The following is a 25703-nucleotide window of genomic DNA, read 5'->3' on the forward strand; positions in this document are numbered from 1 at the left end:
TGGTGGCTGAACTTTGTGACTTTGTCCTTACCCATAACTATTTCACATTTGGGGACAATGTATACCTTCAGATCAGCGGCACTGCTATGGGTACCCGCATGGCCCCACAGTATGCCAACATTTTTATGGCTGATTTAGAACAACGCTTCCTCAGCTCTCGTCCCCTAAAGCCCCTACTCTACTTGCGCTATATTGATGACATCTTCATCATCTGGACCCATGGAAAAGAAGCCCTTGAAGAATTCCACCATGATTTCAACAATTTCCATCCCACCACCAACCTCAGCCTGGTCCAGTCCACACAAGAGATCCACTTCCTGGACACTACAGTGCTAATAAACAATGGTCACATAAACACCACCCTATACCGGAAACCACTGACCGCTATTCCTACCTGCATGCCTCCAGCTTTCACCCTGACCACACCACACGATCCATCGTCTACAGCCAAGCTCTGCGATACAACCGCATTTGCTCCAACCCCTCAGACAGAGACAAACACCTACAAGATCTCTGTCAAGCTTTCTTACAACTACAATACCCACCTGCGGAAGTAAAGAAACAGATTGATAGAGCCAGAAGAGTTCCCAGAAGTTACCTACTACAGGACAAGCCTAACAAAGAAAATAACAGAACTCCACTAGCCGTCACCTTCAGCCCCCAACTAAAACCCCTCCAACGCATTATTAAGGATCTACAACCTATCCTAAAGGATGACCCAACACTCTCACAAATCTTGGGAGACAGGCCAGTCCTGGCCTACAGACAGCCCCGCAACCTGAAGCAAATACTCACCAACAACCACATACCACACAACAGAACCACTAACCCAGGAACTTATCCTTGCAACAAAGCCCGTTGCCAATTGTGCCCACATATCTATTCAGGGGACACCATCACAGGGCCTAATAACATCAGCCACACTATCAGAGGCTCGTTCACCTGCACATCCACCAATGTGATTTATGCCATCATGTGCCAGCAATGCCCCTCTGCCATGTACATTGGTCAAACTGGACAGTCTATACGTAAAAGAATAAATAGACACAAATCAGATGTCAAGAATTATAACATTCATAAACCAGTCGGAGAACACTTCAATCTCTCTGGTCACGCAATCACAGACATGAAGGTCGCTATCTTAAAACAAAGAAACTTCAAATCCAGACTCCAGCGAGAAACTGCTGAATTGGAATTCATTTGCAAATTGGATACTATTAATTTAGGCTTAAATAGAGACTGGGAGTGGCTAAGTCATTATGCAAGGTAGCCTATTTCCTCTTGTTTTTTCCTACCCCACCCCCCCAGATGTTCTGGTTTAACTTGGTTTTAAACTTGGAGAGTGGTCAGTTTGGATGAGCTATTACCAGCAGGAGAGTGAGTCTGTGTGTGTATGGGGGTGGATTTTTGGAGGGGGGTGAGGGAGTGAGAGAACCTGGATTTGTGCAGGAAATGGCCTAACTTCATTATCATGCACATTGTGTAAAGAGTTGTCACTTTGGATGGGCTATCACCAGCAGGAGAGTGAATTTGTGTGGGGGGGTGGAGGGTGAGAACCTGGATTTGTGCTGGAAATGGCCTAACCTGATGCTCACTTTAGATAAGCTATTACCAGCAGGACAGTGGGGTGGGAGGAGGTATTGTTTCATATTCTCTGTGTATATATAAAGTCTGCTGCAGTTTCCACGGTATGCATCCGATGAAGTGAGCTGTAGCTCACGAAAGCTCATGCTCAGATAAATTGGTTAGTCTCTAAGGTGCCAAAGGACTCCTTTTCAAGTTGCTAACAGATATTCAACACCCTGACCTCTAGCCTAGATATTTCTATTTATGGTTAATCAGTTGTATTTGTTTGTGATTAGTGAAAAATCATATACAAATAATATAAAACAACTAGGGCTGTCAATTAATCTCAGTTAACTCGCGATTTACTAAAAAAAATTAATCGTGATAAAAAAATTAATTGCACTGTTAAACAATCAAATACCAACTGAAATTTATTAAATATTTTGGATGTTTTTCCACATTTGCAAATATATTGATTTTTTTTATTACAACACAGACTACAAAGTGTACAGTGCTCACTTTATATTATTATTTTATTACAAATATTTGCACTGTAAAAATGATAAATAAAAGATACAAGTACTGTAGTGCAATCTCTTTATCGTGAAAGTGCAACTTACAAATATAGATTTTTTTTATTTTTTTGTTACATAACTGCACTCAAAACCAAAACAATGTAAAACTTTAGAGGCTACAAGTCCACTCAGTCCTACTTCTTGGTCAGCCAATCACGAAGACGAACAAGTTTGTTTACATTTATGGAAGATACTACTGCCTGCTTCTTATTTACAATGTCACCTGCAAGTGAGAAGAGGCATTCACATGGCATTTTTGTAGCCAGTACTGCAAGTGTAAGCGGGGGAACAGTCCTGCTATTGTGGGGAACTTTCCTGGCTTCTGCACTACCCCGGTGAAGTGGGCTAGCGAAAGGATCTGAGTCCTCGCTCCCACTTCCTTTACCCAGTGGCCTCCCTGACCTTGAGGACTCCCCTTCCACTCTCCTGTCTGGCAGAGTCCTCGTAACCCCAACAAGGCTGGGCCCAGGATTCCTGGGGGGCTCGACCCCCAACCCTGCTGCGGTCACCTAGGACAGGGGCTAGGGTGTCCCCACTCCGGGGTACTCTCTCTGCACTGGGTACTTCTCTGACCCACTGACCATTACATACAAGTTAAAGCAAATGCAAGTTATTTAATCAACAATTAATTTTAAAAAGAATAAGGAAAAATGGGAAAGATTAAAGGAAACACATCAACTCGCTCTGTGGCAGGGAACATCACAAACAGCGTCTCTGGAATGTCAGGGCAGTTCACAGTCTGTTCCTTGTATGTCTCAGGCCGCCTTCTCAGGCCCTGGCTGTGCTGCAGGGATGCTGTGGGTTGGACACTCGCTTTGGTGGTGGCCACACGCTCTCAGGCTCTAAGTGGTAGGACCCTTCTTCCCAGTGTTGCCCCCGCCCTGTCAGGGTTATGATCCAAGCCTGGCCTGCAGAGCCCCTTGGCTGAGGCATCTCCCTGTGCTGGGTCCGCTGCCCAGGGTCCCCCTTGGTCTCCCCAGCTGCTCACTGCACCCAGCTCCAGACTGCGCCAGCCCCAGCTGCACCACTCTGTCTCTGCACTGCTGCTGCTCTGCCTCCAGCTCCCTGGGCTGCTTCTTTGGCCTGTCTGCCTCTGGTTGCTGCAGCTCTGCTCCCACGACAGGTCTGCTCTGCAGGCTGCTTCTGTGACTCTGCTCCCAGCACTGACCTGCTTCCTGGGCTGCTTTCCTGGCCCCTCTGGCTCTGGTTGCTGCAGCTCTGCTCCCAGGACAGGTCTGCTCTCTCTGGGCTGTGCCTCTGGCTTTGCTCCCAGGATAGGGTCTGCTCTCTCTGGATCTGGCCCAGCTCTGCTCCCCAGCTTAGCTTGGGCCCCTGCTTTCTCCTTAGCTTGGCCCCACTCTGTCTGACCCAGGCAAATCCAGCTCACATGGAGGACGGGACCTCCCTGGCCTCCTGACTGTCTGATTAGCCTGCTCGCCCTGTCATTCAGGCTGACCTGGAGCATTGGCCTCTCCCTATTGTACCTGGGGGCTGTCAGTCTCAGGGTTCTGATTCCCCATCAACCCTTCTCCCTTTTAGTACTTTTAACATCTCCACTGAATGTTAGTAAGGGGGCAACAGTCCCCTTACACAAGGTATTTACGTGAGAGATATGCTAAACATTCGTATGCCCCTTCATGCTTCAGCCACTATTCCAGAGGACATGCTTCCATTCTGATGATGCTCGTTAAAAAAATAATGAGTTAATTAGATTTGTGACTGAACTCCTTGGGGGAGAACTGTATGTCTCCTGTTCTGATTTACCTGCATTCTGCCATATATTTCATGTTCTAGCATTCTTGGATGATGACCTTGCATATGTTCATTTTAAGAACACTTTCACTGAAGATTTGACAAAACGCAAAGAAGGTAAAATGTGAGATTTCTAAAAATAGCTACAGCATTCAACTCAAGGCTTAAGAATCTGAAGTGCCTTCCAAAATCTGAGAGGGACGAGGTGTGGAGAATGCTTTCAGAAGTCTTAAAAGAGCAATGCTTTGATGCAGAAACTACAGAGCCCGAACCACTAAAAAAGAAAATCAACCTTCTGCTGGCGGTATCTGGCTTAGATGATGAAAATGAACATGCATCAGTCTGCTGCTTTTGATCGTTATCGAGCAGAACACATCATCAGCATGGACTCATGTACTATGAATGGTGGTTGAAGATGAAGGGACATGTGAATCATTAGCACATCTGGTAGTATCTTGCACCCCCAGCTACAACAGTGCCATGAGAACACCTTTTCTCACTTTCAGGTAACGTAAACAAGAAGCGGGAAGCATTATCTCCTGCAAATTGTAACCCAACTTGTTTTATCTGAGCAATTGGCTGAAGTAGGACTGAGTGGCCTTGTAGGCTCTAAAGTTTTACATTGTTTTATTTTTGAATGCAGTTATTTTTTGTACATAATTCTACATTTGTAAGTTAAACTTTCATGATAAATAGATTGCACTACAGTACTTGTATGAGATGAACTGAAAAATACTATTTGTTTTTTACAGTGCAAATATTTTAAATCAAAAATAAATATAAAGGGAGCACTGTACACATTGTATCCTTGTGTTGTAATTGAAATCAATATATTTGAAAATGTAGAAAACATTCAAAAATATTTAAATAAATAGTATTCTATTATTATTTAATGGCACAATTAATCACGATTAATTTTTTTAATCGCTTGACAGCCCTAAAAGCAACCTAAACTAAAGAGTTTCAGTGGAGTTGTGACACACAGGAAGATCCTGAACGTGATGTCCTGACCCAGTCATATAAGATGAGGCAGGATTATGTCCCCATCACAGGGCAAGAGTGGCTACAGTCAAAGCACGGCCATATTTTCGGTAGCAATTTTTTAATGTCTTGCTCATTCAGGAAAGAAAATATCATTTGGACATTTTTCTGTGACATGAAATCACAAAGAATCTGTATTGGAATTATTCAGTTAACAGCCTATTGGCTGTGAGAACAGGTCACTAACTGAACTAGATGGTACAACCAAAGAGAACCAATGAGCTAGAGCTAGTAAAAAAAATGCTCAGTGCTAGAAACCAAGTGAGTATATTTTAAAAAGGGGTTTCCAGAACTACAAAAGTCTTAATTTTGGCTTGTTTGCTTCACATTTTTTCCAGGATGGTTTGCATGAGAGCTAGGGGATTTTTTTTCCCAAGGGGGGCAAGTGGGGGTATTAACTTGGATATTAACTTCAGCCAGGTCTCTCGCTCCCATTTTTGTCAGCATGAAAATTAATGCAGCAAAGAATAATTTTATAAAAGAAAAAAGCAAAACCGAACACCCAACCTTTGAAATTATCATAACTTCTTCTGGCAATAATGGGAAGTGTGACGGTGTGTTGGGAATCCACAGGCTAATCATTGTTTAATCAGCTGAGCCCCTGGGAGACCTTGAGTAAGGAGAGGTTTCAGAATAGCAGCCATGTTAGTCTGTATCCGCAAAAAGAAAAGGAGGACTTGTGGCACCCTAGAGACTAACAAATTTATTTGAGCATAAGCTTTCGTGAGCTACAGCTCACTTCATTGGATCGATGAAGTGAGCTGTAGCTCACAAAAGTTTATGCTCAAATAAATTAATTAGTCTCTAGGGTGCCACAAGTCCTCCTTTTCTTTTTGAGTAAGGAGAGGAGTTCCTGATTACCAGATCAGATTGGGACTAGATAGCTAATGAGCTCACTAACAAGGAGACTGGATGAAAGAGGAAAGGAAGGAAGTGCAAGGGGAGGGAGGGAGACCTGCTCTGATAAAGGGAGCTCTCTGAGGAGAGACCTTCCCCAATCTCTCCCGTCTTCCCCACCTTGGGAGAAGGGGTAGTTAGGCTGAATGACTCCATAAATATTATGGCTGCATGAGTATGTAAAACTTGGTAAAGTGAAGCACTGTAAATAACTACACGATGGTATCTGAACAGTTTGTGCGAAAGCAAAGCAGACGGGAGCAAAGAAAGTACTGACATTTTTGCACTGGGTCCCCATTTGTGTTCCATCTGCAAAAAAAAATTGCAAACCGAAATATTAATTTTGCATAATGCCGAAGCGATTAGAGACCGGATCACATCTCTGGCTAGACACATCACGTCTTTGGTTTGCTTTTACTTCAAAATCCTCCATCCACTCAGATTTCATACAGCTGTGAGGATTTCTGGGCAACAATTCACTTATTGCAGTCTGTGGGTTGCTGCAGGAAATTAAATAGTGGAGACAGGCTACAAGATGACATGAATATATACTCATTCTCCGTGAGCTGTGGCATTTCACATGCACTTTCTTGGGGAGGAGCATGTGTGGTTTGATTATACTCATTAAAGTTAATTTAGGTTGATTACAGCATTTAGGGTAAGTAACATTAAAGATACAAGAACATAATCAAACCATGTTGTTTCATTACACATTTTGGCCCACTCCTCCATGCCTTCTCCACTAAAAAACCCATAGCAGTTAATGGAAGTTTTGGCAGTGCACGCACTGTAGGACTGAGTCCTTTTGGAGAGCCACTATACAGTAAATTTGGACTTCAAAAAAAGTTTCAATTTTATTGACATAGCAGTGACAGAAGGCTAGATCCTCAGGTTTTGCTGAGTTACGTATGGACTCGGATTTGGAGGGAGGGAAGTGGGGTTATAGAGATGCTGTTACTCAATTACCGCTGTTCTCAGGCAGCCAGGGGCTGGTCTGACTTCCAAGAAACACCAACCCCAGTGCTGCTCTAACTTAAGACAGCAGTAATGACCTCATGAGGCAATTCCGCTGGTATTGAATTTCCACAGTGGTGTGTGTTTCCCCCTGGCACCCAACACACCCATGATATACTCCCTCCCAGACTATGTAACTGTCTGAATAGGCTTCATGTTGCCATGGCAAGAGGAATATCTGCTTGCCAACTTTGCCACGTTTGAGCCAACTTTCTCTCATCTTTGTGCTGCCAGGGTAGTGTGAAGGGATAGAATGGGACTCAATGAGGATCAAGCCCAAGGTTTGGAATATTTTCCTAAAACAGCTGTTTTCCAGATGCAAAAACAAATTCCAAGAGTTTGAATCTTTGCTGGACTGAAATTTGTTTGTCTAAAATTTTACAGTGAGAGGCCAAGATATTTATACTCTTATTGACTTGATTAATGTAAACATGATTTCTTTTCAAAATCATGGTTTTTTTTTCCTTTTGGATGAATCATGTAAACTTTAGTATGATTCAAGCATTAACAAAAGGCATTCATTTATGTTGATTTAAACTCTGCCAATGCAATGAGATGGTTGTGCTAAGATATGTGAAAGCTCTGGTGCTGAGGAGGAGTAAATGTTTCTTATTTAAAAAGCAGCACTTTCTGCATCAGTGAAAAATGGTTCTTGTTCTCTGCCCATGCACTCCTAACTCCCAGTGGATTCAATAGGAGTTTGAAAGAATTCAGAATCAGGTTCCATATCACAACTAATAACAATTTTCAGCATCAGCTATAGCAGAGTTTCGGGAGATTCAGAGCTGGTGATTTAACTGGGAATTGGTCCTGCTTCGAGCAGGGGGTTGGACTAGATGACCTTCAGGGGTCCCTTCCAACCCTGATATTCTATGATTCTATGATTCTATGGTGACCTCCCTTCCAGACTAAGCCAGATTCTGATACGCTTATTCATGGTGACTAGTATCCTAAGCACTCCTACTGGAATCAGTGAGGCCACTCCTGCAGTCAGGTGCCAGGCAGGGCAAGATTCTGATGCTCTCACAATTAGTAAGAAATATTTTTTGATCTGCATTTCCGAGAATGCCACCATTTGCCAGGAGCAGGTGACATTTTGTAGCCAGGACTACAGCAGAGATAACAACTAATAATGAAACTTCAAGTGTCATTCATTAGTAAAGAAGGTACAACATTTTAAATACACTCTCAATTCATTGGGGTGGAAGAGGCAGCTGATGAAAGATACTGTTACCCCTTTTGACCCAAGCAGCTAGTCAAAGTTTGGGGCCTTGCAAGTTGTTTCCACTAGGAGGAGAAACTACTGATCGAGCCAGGTATTTTCTCTGGTGCAGTCTTGTTTATTTATAAAAATAATACAAAAATAGGGTGACCATATTTCCCTATGCTGAATATGGGACACCTGGTAAAATTACTCATATTCAAGTGAGTTCAACCGCAGTCAATCAGAACTGTGCAGTACAAACGTTTAAATTAACATCAAGTTGACTGAAACCCTGTTAACTGAGACCCTGCATAGTTGGATTCTTTTTATTTACCTACTCATCTTTAAGGTTCACACAGGGAGAGGTGGTACACATACACACACTCACATACACCTCTCTCACACTGGGGATGACCGACCAACCCGGCGCTCACCGCACTCCCTGCCTGGCTGGGCTCCTGGGACAGACCTGACTCTCCTGGTGCCTGACGCCACGTCTTCCCGAGGCAACACATGTGGGAGGGCGCGCAGGGTCAGATGTCCCCCTCCCCACTTTTCTGCCAGGGTTCACAGCAGAATGTGGCCAGCAGCAGCCTTTCGGCACTGTGCGGGAGGGAAAGGATGGGAGCTGCTTCCAGCTGGGGGGGTGGGAGGGATGACCTGCCCACGTCTTTGCAGGGCTCATCTTTAAGAAAAGGTCAGGACACTTGCAGGAAGACTTAAATACGGGACTGTCCCTTTAAAAACAGGATGTCTGGTCACCCTATACATAAAGACCTATTTCCTTGAACAAGGAAGAAATCAAACAGCAGGAAAGACAGTTTCTTTGCTTGTTGTTCCAAACCTTCCTTCCCACTTTGGCCTTCTGTGTGGGTGGGTACACAAGCAGTTCCACCAGTCAATGCCTCCTTAGCCCCTGCATTTGATACCCGTTGGGCCACATCATTCAACTTCTAGCCAAGCTTTTCAATTTGCCTGCATATTGGATGCAGTGCTTCAATCACTTCTTTGACATGAAAGGAAGATTCCCCAACACATAATAACAGGGTTTAACCTAAACCACAACAACTTCCTCATTATTGCATTTTGGTGCAGGCAGGAGCAAAAACCAGCAGCTCTGTGTTCCTATGGATAAAATAAGCTGAAAGTAGTATAATGTGTTCAGTGTAATGTACAGTTAAAGCCTTTCATTGCCTTACAGCCCAAATGTAAGGTTGAACAGGGGAATGACCCCCATCTTAAGTAGTCTTTGATTGCTAGCTAGTTGTGATACTTCAGTGTTATTGCCATTATTAAAGAGAACTCTGATTTGTAGAGATCTGAGAGCAAAATTAGGATGAAAAACATTCAAGGCTTCTATGACTACTTCTGTGTATTCCTGCTTAGACACAGCCAAAATCAGTTTTGTGCTTGGCTAGAGACAGTCAGCAGCAGGGTCTCATCACTCAAGATGTTTCTCTTTGCAATGATCTCGCCCGTGCTGCTGAGTCATAAACAAACAGGATGACGGGGTTGGTGATCCACCTCTTTCCCCTCTGTGGGTCTGAAGTTGCTTTAGATACTGATTTATGAGTTCCTGATGGTTCCCAAATGGCTTCTGGGTTCCCTCTGTGCAGTCTAAAAGAGAGGCCGCAGATCCAAGTTTCTCCATTGCACTTAGAAAAGCCAATTTCCAAGTTTTCTGATAAATGTTTCTACCATGTTATACCTGAATAGAACATTCATATTCCACCCTAGAGGTGAGAAGACTCCCAGAGAAGAGAAGATAAGTATGCCACCCACAGGGGATTACTGAAAGGGTCCACAAGGGGAGAGTGCAGGTTTTTCAGGATAGCCTATACTTGTGCTCTTCAGTCAAGTTTGTACTCTGCTTATTTATATATCTTAGGTACTTATAAGTAGGGTTAAGATTTTGTCTCAGGTATTTTTAATAAAAGTCATGGATAGGTCACAGGCAATAAACAAAAATTCAAGGAAGCCCGTGATTTGTCCTCGACTTTTACTAAAAATACCCCATGGGGGGACTAACAGTTGGATTCTGACCATTGGTCACTGCTCCAGCCCCAAGGACTGACCACAGGGCTGGGGGTGGGGGCTGTGGACAGCTGCTTCAGCTGAAGCCAAAAAAGTCACAGAGGTCTGTTGAAGTCATGGAATCTGTGATAGAGTTTGATCCTTATTTATAAGTGATCGCCATTACTATACTAGCCAAGTGCCTCACACCATCTCTGAGGTAGGATAGCATTATGATCCCCATTTTACAGATGGGCAACTGAGGCACAGAGCAGGTAAGTCACTTGCCTCAGGTCACACAGGAAGTCTGTGGTGGGGCAGGTACTTGATTCTATATCTCTTAGTCCTAAACTAGTCTCCTAACCACTGGACTATCCTTCTTCTCTCCCTCATGAGGACTTGCTGGTGCAGAGAGAACCCCTGTCATCAAAGAGCAATGCAAAAGCCATAAGTTCATTGCATGGCCTTCAGTGAAGTTTGCTACTTTACCAGCTGGCAGAAGTTTCAAGGATTTTCATAGCAACAAGAACTTGATTTTGTATGAAACTTTGAACCCATGAAACATTCAGTGTAATGTTTTCAATGTGTGGCCAGGCCCCTACTCTTCGCCGTCATTGTCTTGGTACAGGTTGAAATTCACTGGTGCCACTGAATGTGAAAATCCTGAGCGCTTCCCGAGATGTCTTGAATCAACATTCTCCTGTTGTGCACCCTGGCATGTCTTTACAAATCATCTTCAATACAACTATCAGAAACATAGCATAACACACTGTGTGCAGCACTGGAGACATCAGTTGACCCCTTGCTTCATCACTTCCTGAAGTTGGAAAGTGGTGGGTCAGATTCAGGGCTCAGACAGTGCAACAAAATTGTCCTAAAGGGTGGCTGGGCATGTCCCTGGCATAAAGGAATCCCCCAGGAAATCTAGTGCCAGCCACATGTTCACCTGCATTATGCAAAAGAGGCATGCCAGAAATGATTAGAGGTGTGCTGGGTATGCATATGGAATACACTGCATTCTAGCTGAGCCTCATCTGGTAGAAAAGTCTGTGTGGAACTCTTGTAACTGGCAGAACTTAGAGAAGACCTTGGGTTGCTCTAAGTTACTCCCAGGGCCATTTTGGCTCTGAAGATGAGAAGAAGAGAATGGCCTCTGCTCAGAGCTGCAGTGCTGAGGATTCAACCTCATTTCTCTTGGGCATCTTCAGCAATGCTGCTAATGCAGCGTGAAGCAATGAAATGTAACAAAGGCTCTGTTTCCAGTTTGGTACCTGATTCAGGCCCAATAACTTTTGAAATTATATTTATTGCACAGAGAAGAATAAAATTTTCTACAATGTTATGCACCTTAACCTTATTGTGTTGTATGATTCACAGAAATACTAGATAACACTTGACGGCATCCATCTTGATACTGCCAATCTGAGTAACTGGTCTTGTGGAGTTTTCAAGGCTTCAAGTTTTCTTAACCGCTTTCTTTGCTCCCCTCTGTACTGTTTTGTATAAGGTAAATCCAAGTATGCACACGTTTAATACTGTTTTATTATTAGAGATCTGCTGCATATGCTCACATTCTGCACTAATGTACACTGAAACACTAAGTAGTTTCTCAGATTATAACAAAATAGTGGCCTTAAAGGGCCACAGCATTACAGAGCTTATCTTTTGTCTCCAATTGTCATCATATTAAATCTAGTGAGTCCTAGTTTACATCTTTTGCGTAATCACCAGGCCCCTGAATTCCCTGGGCCCCAACTCACAATTTGGGAAACCCTGAGTCATTGTATCAACTTCCTCTGTAAGTGCTCCAACCGGTAGATGGGGGTTGTAAGAGGACCATCAGTGCTAGATACTTGTGGTCCTGTGAAACAAAGGAAATTGGCTGTTGCTGGTGCTGTTTTCGTAGGACCCCTTTTTGACATGTATCTGTCTCCGAAGTAACTGAAAGCAGAAGCAGCCACTGAGTGCAGCTCTGAAGTCACTACTTCTGGGTGGGAGCAGTGAGAAGTGATAATCTTAAAAACAGCACCCATTATGGGTGTTCACTGTGTTGCATTAAAACACTATGCTCCCCCTCCCTCATGCACATTCTCCCCAGCAATCAGTTCAGTGTAGGCATAGATGTTTGCTCATGCTCCTGAGCACCATACATGTATCTCTACCGTACGTGGAGGCATCTCTGCACAGGTGCTGAGCAGATGCTGGTTACAGTTATTGCAGCATCAGTCAGTGGGCTGCAGAATGAGCCCGGAAGGAGCAAACTGTATATATCATCTTTCTAACTGCCCTCTAAGACTCAATAGGAAGAGTCGATTCAACCTGTAGAGCATTAGCAATTTTGTTGCTAGTCTGAATTTTATCTTGTGAAGTTGTTTTCTATTTTAAAATATCTTCTTAAATCTATTGTATGAAAATATGTTTAGAAAATTCACATCTACAGTCTCCTTCTTTCCAGGCTCTCTTTCACTCTGTTACAGCTGTTGCTCAGTTTTTCTCAGTCTCAGCTCCCAGACACTTCTTTCTTCTGAAACATACCCCATTTTAGGCTTCACTTTTTGCTGAGGCTTCAGACCTCAGCAGGTTCCCTCTCCACCCTTTTGCCATGGTCCTCAAGGACACATGACTTGATTCATAAACTCTAATCCTGCTCCTACTGAAGTAACAAAAAAACCTCTCATTGATTTCAGTGATGCAATTAGACCAGGGATGGGCAAACTTTTTGGCCCGAGGGCCACATCGCGGTTGTGAAACTATATGGAGGGCTGGGTAGGGAAGGCCGTGCCTCCCCAAACAGCCTGGCCCCGCTCCCTATCCACCTCCTCCCACTTCCCGCCCCCTGACTGCCCCCCTCAGAACCTCCAACCCACTGCTCCTTGTCCCTTGACCTCATCCTCCCAGGACCCCCGCCTCTAACCGCCCCCCCTCGGGACCCCACTCCCTATCCAACCCCCCCACTCCCCTTCCCCTGCCCCCTCCTTCCCCCCAGAACCTCCACCCCATCCAACTGCCCCCTGCTCCCTGTCCCCTGACTATCCCCCGGGATCTCCTGCCCCTTATCCAACCCCCCTGTTCCCTGCTCCCTTACCATGCTTCTCAGAGCAGCAGGAGCTCACCGCCGGGCCGGAGCCAGCCATGCTGCTGCGCTGCCCCGCAGGAGCGCATTGCCTGGCCGGAGTGGCGGGCCTGAGGACTGGCAGCACTGCGAGCTGAGGTGGCAGGGGAGAGGGGACAGCAGGGGAGGGGCCAGGGGCTAGCCTCCCTGGCCGCGAGTTCAAAGGCCAGGCAGGACAGCCTCGTGGGCCAGATGTGGCCTGCGGGCCATAGTTTGCCCACCTCTGAATTAGACCCATAGATTTTAATCCCAGGAGGGACCATTTAGAAAATTTAATCTGACCACCTATTTAACACAGCCATAACATTTCATCAGTGACCTAGCCCAATAACTAGTGGATGAACTGGAATATATATTTTAGAAAGATATCTGGTCTTAATTTAAAGCCAGGAGCCTTAACTTAATCTGAGAATTTACCACAAATTATAAATTTCACCAAATATATCACCCCCAATTTGATTTAAACAAAAACTTTAGAAATTTTTTAATTTATATATATATATATATTCATTCGTTTCTGGGTAAGAGAAGAAATATTCTAATTTTTTAGTCTTCAATAATCTGACTGAGAATGCTAAATTTTCACTGATAATTACTTCTTAAATTAGAAGTTAGACACTCGTGCACTATTAACCTTTTATGTAACATGAGAGTTTTTTATTTTGTTTAAAAAAAGATAGGTATTTAACAGCCTCATTTTGTCTGTCTAAATTCATTGTGAACACCAACTGACATGGAGTCGTAGCCATGTGGATCAGAAAATAAATGAAGCCAGTTCAAGAAGTGTGGGAGCTAAGTCCTGACTCAAAATTTTTTATTGATTCTTCTGTTTATTAGTTATAGTACACACATTCCTCTCTTGCTTCCTTTCACTAAATATAGCACATACTGTAACTCTAGTCATGCAAACTGTGAATCTTCTGTTCTTTATGAGGTTGTAGGATAATATTCAGGCTCTACCAACTGTACTTTCAGACCGACAAGAAGAATGTCTCCTGGGGTGCGTACATTGCAGCCCCAGACTTTAAGAATTAGAGACTTTCAGAGCTCTTCCATGAGACCCAGTGTTCAGGGCAGAATGGTAAAATATTAATGCAATCCTTTAAAAATATTCTGGTACACCAGCATCTTTTCTGGAGTTTGGAGAGAGAAACTTTGATTGAATGTCATAATTATCATATACCTTCTTCCTTCCCGGACAACAGACAGCAAGATCAAAAATATTGGACTAACTTGCAAGGGGCTGGAAAGTGCAGAATGCCATATGCCTAGGAACCATACATGCACACTAGGTAAAGGACTTGTTTTTATTTTGGTAGGAGTTGTGGAGTCTGGTTCTTCTTACTTGCACCAGTGTAAATCAGGAGTAACTCCACGGAATAAACAGAAGTAAATGGTGTAAGTAAAAGGAGATCCAGCTTCCTGATTTCCCTCTGACACAGGAAACTGCAGACAAATCTTTCCTCCTGGGACACCTCCAGCAGTATACATTTATCTTAAACTAGCTGAGAAGAGGTAGGCTACCAAGTGCTATCCCTAAATAGAGCTATGCAAATTGACCTCTTAAACAGACCTGTCATGTTTACCACATTTGTGGGGGGTACATTGTAATGCTGACAGACCTCAGTTGTCGGTGCACAGGATTGAACCTGGGACCTCAGTGCATGAGCCTCTACCTCATGAGCTAAAAGCCAACTAGCTGTTAGCTAGGGCTGTAGAGCAGACTCAGTTTATCTCTCTCTCTAAGTGGTCTTAGTGCCACTAGATGGGACAGAACACCACACCCAGGCGGTGTGTGGGTTACAACATCACCACATATTCTCCCACCCTGTGCCCCAAAACTAAAGTAGTGACCTGCAGGACACGGAGCAACAGCAGGTGGCTGGCAGGGTGGAGGAAAGAAGAGACCAGCCCCTGGCAGCTGTGCACCTCCTGTCCCTCTCTGCCTTTCCTTGCCACTCCAAGGAGCTGGAAGAGGGTCCTAGGCAGGAAACTCGGTAAGTCAGCAGGGATTTATTTGAAGAGGGCAGGCTGGGGCTACATTCTTCACAGGAGGGAAGGGATGGGGTGCAGGGAGAGGAGTCAGTTTCCTGAAATCTTCACATGCTGGGGGGCTTCACCACTTCTTCTCCCCTCCCACCTGTGGAAAGTGTACTGGGCCAGCCTGCTCCATTTGACTTGTCCCTGCATCCCATGAAAAGTAGAGGAGCAGCAGGAGGTAGCAGCTATTGATCCCTGCAGAAAGGCAGGGGCTGGGCCCAAAGAAATTGTATTGGGAGTAGCTGGCAGGGCCCACCCCTCCATTCTCAAATACCCTTGCCTCTGCTGTTCCATGAGAAAATCATATAGGGACTCTTCTGCAATTTCCTGAATCAGAAGCTAGGAATCTTTTCCCTCTATACAGTGTACAGAGGGGGCTTATTTTATACTCACAGTGTGGAAACATCCTTTAAAAAGGCATAAACCAGATAAGCATTTTTTTAGTCTAGTACTGACTTTTTTTTTTGTGAGCAAGTTTTAAGCTCAAACCCAGGGAAAATGAAAGGAAAAAAATGAAACTCTCTGCTCTATACAAAATACACTGAATATTCTCCATATTGGTTGGCTTGAGCAAAGTCAGAAGTGGCACACAGCCAGCAAGTAAAATAACTTAACAGACTGTCCTTGTTTAAAACAAACTACCAAAAATGTACCATTTTTCCCAACATTTTTGTAGGGTGCGGTGCGGAAGGTGATTCCTCTTCCACACCCTTAAATAAATATTTACATGGAATATTATTACAGTTTCCTTTAGGAGAAATTCACAGAGAGTGTTTCAGAAAACCTGCAATGGGAAATAAGGGCTGAAAACAATTTCCATTAAATGTCTGGCTCTGATCAGGGTGTTGGGGGCTTGGCATATATCAAGGGCTTTGAACGAAACACATGGCCACACAGCAAACCCAAATTTAATCTCTGTCTTCACACTATATTGCTATTTTACCTCAGGGATCTCAGTGAACTAGAGGAGGAAAGGTTTAGTGCTTTGGGAGGAGATGTTAAATAAATAAGCCCACTTTCCCCTCACCTCCTCATCTAAAGCATGGTGAGATAGAGAGACCATACTGTAACTAAGGAAAAATGCATAACCCATTGGGCACAAAGGAAATTGCAACGTGTCACAGTTCTTCATACAGACTTTATTTGTAAGAGCATTAAAGGTTATGGTTTCCTTGATGTACGCTAAACTGAACAGCTCTGTTGAATGGTTTCCACTCTTCTCTAAATACTGAATTTAGGCTTGTTTCTTTTTCCCGCCCTTGCTCTGTTTGGCTAAGCCTCCTATTTATAGAATGAACCATTCCATAGTGACACAAGCAGAGTCTTTAGTAGTTTATAAAGACAGATGTGATGGGGAAATGTTGGCTTGAATTGACCTTACCTGCTGTTCCACATGTGTGAAATGAATCCTCGGCAGATTAGCCTGATAACAAGCCTTGTATGTAACAGAAGATTTCTAGGCTGAGTGAAAGCTGTTTACCTGCATGAAGCCTATTCAGGTTACACCTTGAGGACATAGACTTGAGTTGTAATTGCTGAGAAAACTAAGGACTAACTTAAGGGTCTGGGAGCCTGAGTCACCGTGGGAGGTGGTATAAACAATGGTGTCCAGAATCACAGGGCCAGGTTTTTTAAAGGTAGTTATGTGCCTAATGTTACAGATAAGTACTTTTGAAAAGACCTAGGAACCTATGTGCCTAATTTCCATGGAATCCCACTAGGCACGTATCTGCATCTATCGGTGCCTCAATACCTTTAAAAATCTGGACCATTGTACCTGGATCCACACACCACTGTGTGGAATACAGCCAGGTGACATTTTTCAGGTGAATAGTTTATCTGCTGAAAAATACCGTTTCAGCCAACTTGGGACTACTCACAAATTTGACATGAATTTGCTGAATGGCTTCAGCCTCATCTTTCTTGAGGGACCTTCAGGGGCTTGATTTGCTGAGCATGGGAGCTCAGCACTTTAAGAAAATCAGGCCCCCTTAAGATACCATCCAAAAACAGAAGCATCCAATCACCAGTCACTTTAGAAAGTCAGAGCCATGGTGTTTACATATCTAGGGAAGCTGTCCAGGGTCTATCTTGTGCACAGGGAGTGACACCTTCGTTTTACTTTGCTTAAGCACTTCTCTCCCCAACACATTCAGTGTTTCTGGTGATCCTAGAGACCGCTCCCATCCATACCCACACATAGACATTATAGAGAGTCAAAGTATGGCTGCTTCTTAATCAGCTTCAGTCTAAAAAGTAAATATCTCCTTAGCATCACACCAATACTGGTTCCATATTAGTTTTCTACTTTTTCGATATAATAATGAAAATGTAGTGAAAGGCCATGGTTCCAGAACTGGCAGTACTGGCAGCTGAGCTCCCTTGTATGCACACAAGAAATACAGCCTGGGCAGTGCCGGTGTAAGCTTCTTCACCCTGCCCTACTTGTGAGCTCCACTCTCTGGTAAGTGTTTGAGAAAGTGCTGTGTGAAGACAAGTCCTCTCTCTCCTAGCCTTATCTATTCAGTAGCGATTAGTCATGCAGCCAGTTTCTAGGTCTTGTGATGTTGATTTTACAATGTGGACACCTGTCCAGTAGGAAATGGACTGTAACCACCACTTTATTCCATATAGGTCACCAAATTTATATTGCATATTAGATACATTTATGTAGCACAAAAGGATCCTAAAGTGTTTTGAAAACCATGGCCCCTATGCTCCCTTTCATCGAGCAGTGCTGAAGGAAGCAAACCCATGGACACAGGCAATGCAATGGAAAAAGCAGCTTCATGAGACGTGGAGGGAATTGGTTTCTAGGCCCATTTGTACTTCTCCCATAATCTTGGGTGGGGAGACCTGGCTAACAATAACCTCTGCAAAAAGTCTTTGCCTATGGCAGAACCTGGTGGCAAACAGTATCTCACAGGCATCTGTTTACTGTTTCCCTTTGTATTATAAAACCGCAGTTCAGAGTATCTGATAGATGCCACAATCAGGCCCAAATTGGTTTGGGTAATTAGTAGATTGAGTGCTTAGTTGAACATTAAATAATACCTTCTTTATCCATGTGCTCTGCAGGGTAGTTGGACCTCCTGATGCCCTTAATGGAATGCCAGTGTGATCCAGACACAAACAAAAGAGAGAACAACTTTTAATGTTTCTGGGCGGGGTTGTCCTCAGGCATATGCAGCATATGCAACTGCATAGGGCACCCAAAAATTTGGGGCACCACTCGGACAGCAGGTAAGAGCGGGTTGGCTCCCACACACCCAGTGCGTCCTGCAGCCTCCTTAGGCAGGAGCTGTATTCACAGAGCTGAATGTGCCGGCACAGCTCATTCTGAGTGAGGGAGAGGGTACAGGGGTCTCTGTGGGGAGCTGTGATTCTCTGCTGCTGTGAGGTGGGCTGGGCGGCTCGGTATCCTTTGCTACCTCCCCTCCCCTCACCAGGCTGTGAGCCCGGGCTGCCACAGCGTCTGCTGCATACGAAGCTCAGTGTGTGTCAACAATGGCGGGGGGAGGGGTTCTTCTTGGGGGTCCACAGGCACCAGTTTAATAATACTGTGTAGGGCCCCATAAATCCTAAGGATGGCCCTGTTTCTTGGTCTCTCATTTTTCTGTGCTGTTTGGCCAGGCAACCTCCAATTATCTGAAAAAACAAATAATGTTTCTCGTTATTCTTTCTGGTGAATGACTCTGAATTTCCATTAGTTAAAAGTAACCAAAAGGTGTGCATGAGTGTGAGCTTCAAGGAGGTTGATTTAAGTTTTGTGTAGTTCAGCACAGTTGACCGGTGTGACTAAATTGTAACTTCATGGATGGTACCATGGAGACGGTACCATGGAGCACCCCAAAGGAGCTCTGGCTGGGAGCAACTGTACTCCAGACACCCTTCCGAGGCACATTTCCTTCCCTTTCTCCATGGAAGGGAGCAGTAATAATTTGCTGCTGGCCATTAGGAGTAGCAAATAGTACCCCAGCTGGTCAGTAAGAAGAGGGGTTGGAGCTAAGACTCCGCCTGTTTCTCATTGCTACCTGCCCACTGAGGGTATGCCTACACTGCAATTGAAAATCTGCAGCTGCTCCGTTCCAGCTGATTCGGGCTTGCAGGGCTCAGCTCACCTTACACCTGTTTAACTGAGCTGTAAATGTTTGGGCTCAGGCTGGAGCCTGGGGTCTAGGAATCTGTGAAGTGGGGGGTCACAGAGATCAAGCTGCAGCACGAGCCTGAAAGTCTACACCACAATTAAAACAGCCTCTTAGCCTGAGTCAGCTAACATGGGCCAACCACAGATGTCTAATGGCAGCATCAACATACTGTTGCTGACTCCTATGTATCAGGGCCTACAGTCTGAGTAGCACATGCAGGAGTGTAAACAGGGTTGGGTGGCTCTAAGACATCTTTACGTAGCCTGAGTCCTGGGGATGGTCTAGCCCCGGTATACGTTAGACAAGCGAGAGGGGGTAAAATACAATATGTTCAGTTATATATATATCTGCATTTTTAAAGTAACTTTAAAGATTTCTCTTGGAACTTACCTATTTTAACAGATGTTCAAATCTTATAGCATGTGATAGGGAGCTTGGAGGGCCAGGTGGTCTAGTGGTTAAAACTCCCAACTTCCAGCCCTGGGCATCTCTGGTAGAGGTAACTGTTTCTGACCTAAAGCTTGGGATCTTCAGCTTTCCACAGCACATCTGGGCCTAAGCCCTTGAGAGGGTGTGGTAGGGGGATCAGGCCTTCCTTTTCCACTGGGCCACAACACTGGCAGGGTCCTCACTGCAATGGGTCTAAGGCCATATCTACACTAGCCATATCTAAGTTTACAGAGGCACAGCCGTACTGATGCAGGTGTCCTGTTGTAAGATCGATCCTATAGCCATGCTGACAGGAGAGAGCTCTCCCATCGACATAGCTACTGCAGCTCGTTGGAGGCAGTTTAATTATATTGATGGGAGAGCATCTCACACTGAGATAGCGCTGTCCACATCAGTGCTTCTGTCGGTGTAACTTATGTCGCTCAGAGGGGTGGTTTTCTTCACATCCCTACGTTCTACTGACAAAAGTGCAAGTATAGACATAGCCTAAATTGCTTTCCTGGGCTACTCCGTACCTATAGATCCCTTCAATTTGGGGCATGGCCCCTATAGTCCAAACAGTCATCACCTTAAAACCAAAGGAGCAGGGGTCTGCTGGACCTGTGAGTTTGCAAAAGCGGGTGGTAATTAGAGAATGCTCTACTGAGGGTATACTTTACAGTACATGACAATCAGTGGTCTCAAATAAAGATAAAATATCCTTTCATTTTCCTTAACTTTCCTTCCTCTTTTCTTTCCTTCTATACATTTTTCTCATCAATTTACACATATTTCTAAGTAATGTACACATCATTCCTCTTATTACTTTATTTTGCCAATGTGTTCAATACCCTTTCAATTTTTATAATCCTTATTGTCTCATTTCTGTTGTCATATTAATTTCGGGTGGATTTGCAAGCAGTGGATTTAAATAGCCTGGTAGCTGGGCCCTGTTTGAAGAAGTAGAACAAGCTAAATAAACCATTCCAAAACTAGTTTGTGTGGTGACTTTTCAGGTCATTTCTTATCTTGTTGTCAATTTGCCCATCCTAAATCCTGATCTTCTAACTGAAAATAGTGACTTTTTCCTATGACCTCTAAGTTGGACCTTTACTCTTCTTGGCAGGCAAAATCTGGAATTAGGGTGTTTGGTTTCATTGTTAGAGGAGAATATCAGTGCTGCTATCTGGGAAAGGTGCCAGCATCTTTTAAATGAGTGATTGTCAAATTTATGCTCAGAAAGCTAGCTTTTGATATTGATGATCTCTACATGTCTTGTCTAGTATATAACCTTCCTCTTTTAGGGAAGGTTATTCAGAGCTTGTGGAGAAGCATTTTTTAAACTGCCTAATTTTTTCATTTATTTTTTCATTGTCCCTTTTCAGTGTAGTGTAGTGACTGATGATCCAACTAGTGACTGGCAGAAACTGGCAGTCATCTAAGTTAAACCTAGCAGATTTCAACATCTCTTAGTACAAGACACTGAGCAGAAGGAGATGGGATTGTATCTGACTGGTTCCAGTCTTCCTGTCTAGAAGTCTCTGAGGTGCTGGTAGGGAGCCACACATCTGCCCTGAAGGCATGTGTGGCATCACAGAGTTTTAATGTATCACCCTTCTTAAGCACTGTGGCCCAGATCCTCAAAGGTAGTGTTGCAACGACGAACCCATAGGCATTCTGCTGTCCAGTGGAATCCTTGGGCCCTGACCTAGGTGCCCAAGCTCCTCATACAATGCATGGGGAGACTTAGGAGTTTAAGAAAGGAATCCTCAGAAGCCAGCAAGCTGAGCAGGGAGCCACCTAAACTAGCCAGGAGTGAAATGCTGGGGAGAGAGAAGAGGGGCATCTGACTTAGTGCACCTGGCTGAAGGGCCACACATAGGCATCTCTTTCCATTCAGGATCTTCAGTCATGATCCCTCTCCTGGAGTTAAGCCTCTGTCTTGGCTTAGGTGCCCAGCCCCTAGCAGCCAAAACCATCTCCGTCTGTCTTCTACTTACACTCACTACTTTTCACATGTGCACTCTACATTTCCCTGTGCCCCGGCTGTCTTTTTTGTGTGGGTGTTGTGCTGCCTCCCCACTGATTGGTGGCCTGCATCTAACCCTCCTGATGCAAACTCTGACAGGTATCAGGTTTTAGATGTGCTCAGATGGCTGTCACACTCTCTGGAGAGGTTCATGACCATGAGTGCCTACCTCAGGGCAGACTGTCAAAAATAGGACAGACATCCAAAATTGGTGGTGTGGTCTATAATTAGATTTCACCAACCCAGTAACAAATATGAACTCCTGAATCACTGTAACAGTCTTAACATGGAGCACAGACAGTCCCCGTAGGGCCGGCACTCCAGTCTGTCTTGCCACCCAGGCAAGCTGGACTTCATGATAATTGATCATTTGCACTAAAGATCACAAACTATTCAGGTTGCTTCTAGTCCCAGAAGACTAGTCACTTACCCCAGATCAATTATACTCTAGATCTTACACCAAAGACAACAGCTGTACCCAACCCTGTAATAAACTATCTAAAAGTTTATGAAGATGGTAAAAGAAATAAGAGAGATTTTCAGGTTAAAGCAAGCAAAAAAATATATACACATAAATGAGTTAACATCTATGGTTCCTAAAGGTGACAGAGATGTAGTAATCTGTCCATTCAAAATGTCTTCCAGGGCGAACCCAGGTTGACCCAGGAGATCTCCGCTTTAGTTTAGTGTTGCCGTCCCTGTGAGAGTTCAAACAGCGGAGAGAACCATTTTTTCTTGAGAGTTCCTTTATATCATCTTTCCCCAGAGCTCTAACTGATGGGATGAGAGCTCCTGCACATAACATCTTCATGGGTGGACAGGGCAAGCAAAAAAGCTTTGTGACCTAGATGACCCATTAAGTCTTAATAGTCCTTCTTGAAAGGTAGGGGAACCACACTTCCTATCTGAGTTCACAAGTTCAGAGCAGGCATTATTGCTGTTATAAAACAAACCTATATTTTACCTTGTAGCATGGAATACAGATGTTACAAGTGAGATTATGAAATGCTTGTGAGTTGCTGCATGCATTAGAGTCTAAACACTAAATACATTCTTATAAGACTAATACCTATTTTGAACAAAACTAACATGGAGGTGAGCTGGTTTGGTTTCCAGCTACAAGTTTGTCAGTTCTTAGCTAATGCCTATGGCCTTGGCCAGAGCTGGCACTTGGTTACCAGCATCACATAGCAAAGGTGGCATGTACTATCTCAGTTTAGTTTAGTTTTTGTTAATACATTTCACAACATGGGCAGTATGGTTGTCCTTAGAGTTTCAGATAATAGCAGTGGCCAACTGTATTCTTCTAAATCTTTGATTGGCAAGAATGTTGCAACCTTTCCTATTGCAACCCTGCCATAGTGATTCATACCTTTGTCAACTGCAGACTGAATACTACATTGCACTCTCCTTAGGGTTAATGTATATTTAACCTCAGAAATTTCAGCTAGTGTAGAACAGGACTGCTCTCTTCCTTAGGGCACATCTACACTACAATGACACAGCTATAGTGATGCAACTCTGCTGCTATTGCGCTGTAGTGTAGATACTTCCTATGGTGACAGAAGGGTTTTTTCTCTTGATGTAGATAATCCACCTTTCTGAACGGCAGTAGCTAGGTCAACAGAAGAATCCGTCCGTCTACTCAGCTGTGTCTACACTAGGGATTAAGTCAACCTAACTATGGTGCTCAGGACATGAAATTGTACACAGCCCTGAGAGACATAGATAGGTTGATCTAATCTCTAAGTGTATACCAGCCTTACGATTCTCTGCAAGAATCCTATTACTCCTATATCATAGACTGTGTTGGCTTCCAGTAGGTTTCTGGATGGAATTGAAGGTGATGGATTTTAACCTGCAAAACCTTATATGGCTTGGGTCCTGACTGTTTTAGAGATCTCTCTTTGTGGCTTTCGGTGGAAAGGCTTCAGCTCTTGAATTTTCTTTCCATGCTGGTACAACAAAGCCTGAATGTATTGACCATTCAGGTCACAATGCAGCACCTATTCTTGTGGTTACACCTTCATCTGAAAGCATGCAGAGAATTAGTTCTGAGATAAGGCATTTTTAATTCGTTTTGACATTGTTCATATGCTTTTTATATTTTTTGCCTATAGTACTAACAGCATTCTATAAACTAACAAATAAAATCACATGAAAATATTCATAATGCAAAAAATTATACTGATGCTACAGATTTTTGAAGTCCCTGATATTCTATGCGCTAGCCATTCAGGAGAATAAAAGAGATGCTGGTCCGTGTGAAGTTTAATTAGGAAATATTAAACTTACTCCAAAAATGTTTGTAACTGAATGAGGGGAAACGCTGTACATCTAACTACTCTTACTACTGCCACTTACTACTACCTAGTATAAGCTTTTATGAGGCACCAATCACAGTATTGACTGACAAATTATCAGGTCCATCCAACTCTGGCTCACTGTGAAAACCATTCAGTTTGAAAGATGCATTGAAAAATAAGCCTCTGAGTGCAGTAAATATGATTCTCAGTCTTATAAAATAGCTTAATATAATCTTGTTCATGGCATTGGTGCAAAGCATTTTCTTTTGCTTAGAACACGTAAATAATCCTATTCTATCATTAAAGTAATGTTGATACAACATTTCTGGCAAACGTAAGTATTTTTTATGGCACAGCCTTACCAGTACCCCATTTAAGATCTTTATTATAATTAAAAATGTGGACAGGCTATATCAAGGGATACATTTTTATGGCTTTCTGCTTCCCAGTAGGAAACATTCTTTGTGGATTAGAAAAGGTGTAATTTCACTTTCCAGTGTAGTAAAGGCGAATTTGTATGAAACGTAACAAGGGTCAGAGGAGAGAAAACAAGGGTTACAAAATAGACTGCAAATTAGTTTTGTGCTTAGAATGTTTTTTCCCATCTAAAGAACCTAGCAGCCTCCCTTGAGGCAGAACAGTACAGCGCAGCTTGGTTATGCTTGAAAGCAGTCAGTAACAGTGCAAACATTTTTATTTTATCAGCTTTCCAGATAAACAACAATCAGTGCATGCTAATAAGATCATGTAGCACTGATAACTAACTAAATAGAAATAGAAATAGAAAAGGAGGACTTGTGGCACCTTAGAGCCTAACAAATTTATTTGATTGTAAGCTTTTGTGAGCTACAGCTCACGTCATCGGATGCATGCAGTGGAAAATACAGGGGGTAGATTTTATATACACAGAGAACATGAAACAATGGGTGTTACCATACACACTGTAACAAGAGTGATCAGGTGAGATTAGCTATTACCGGGTGTGGGGGGGGGAGGAACAAAACAAAAAACCTTTTGTAGTGATAATCAAGGTGGGCCATTTCCAGCAGTTGACAAGAACGCGTGTGTGTGTGTGTTGGGGGGGAGGGGGAAATAAACATGGGAGAAATACTTTTACTTTATGTAATGACACATCCACTCCCAGTCTTTATTCAAGCCTAAGTTAATTGTGTCCAGTTTGCAAATTAATTCCAATTCAGCAGTCTCTCATTAGAGTCTGTTTTTGAAGCCTTTTTGTTGAAGAATTGCCACTTTTAGGTCTGTAATTGAGTGACCAAAGAGATTGAAGTGTTCTCCGACTGGTTTTTTAATGTTATAATTCTTGACGTCTGATTTGTGTCCATTTATTCTTTTACGTAGAGACTGTCCAGTGTGGCCAATGTACATGGCAGAGGGGCATTGCTGGCACATGATGGCATATATCACATTGGTGGATGTGCAGGTGAACGAGCCTCTGATAGTGTGGCTGATGTGATTAGGCCCTATGATGGTGTCCCCTGAATAGATAAGTGGACTCAGTTGGCAACGGGCTTTGTTACAAGGATAGGTTCCTAGGTTAGTGATTCTGTTGTGTGGTG

Source organism: Eretmochelys imbricata, chromosome 5 (genome assembly GCF_965152235.1).
Source record: "Eretmochelys imbricata isolate rEreImb1 chromosome 5, rEreImb1.hap1, whole genome shotgun sequence".
Lineage (NCBI taxonomy): Eukaryota > Metazoa > Chordata > Testudines > Cheloniidae > Eretmochelys > Eretmochelys imbricata.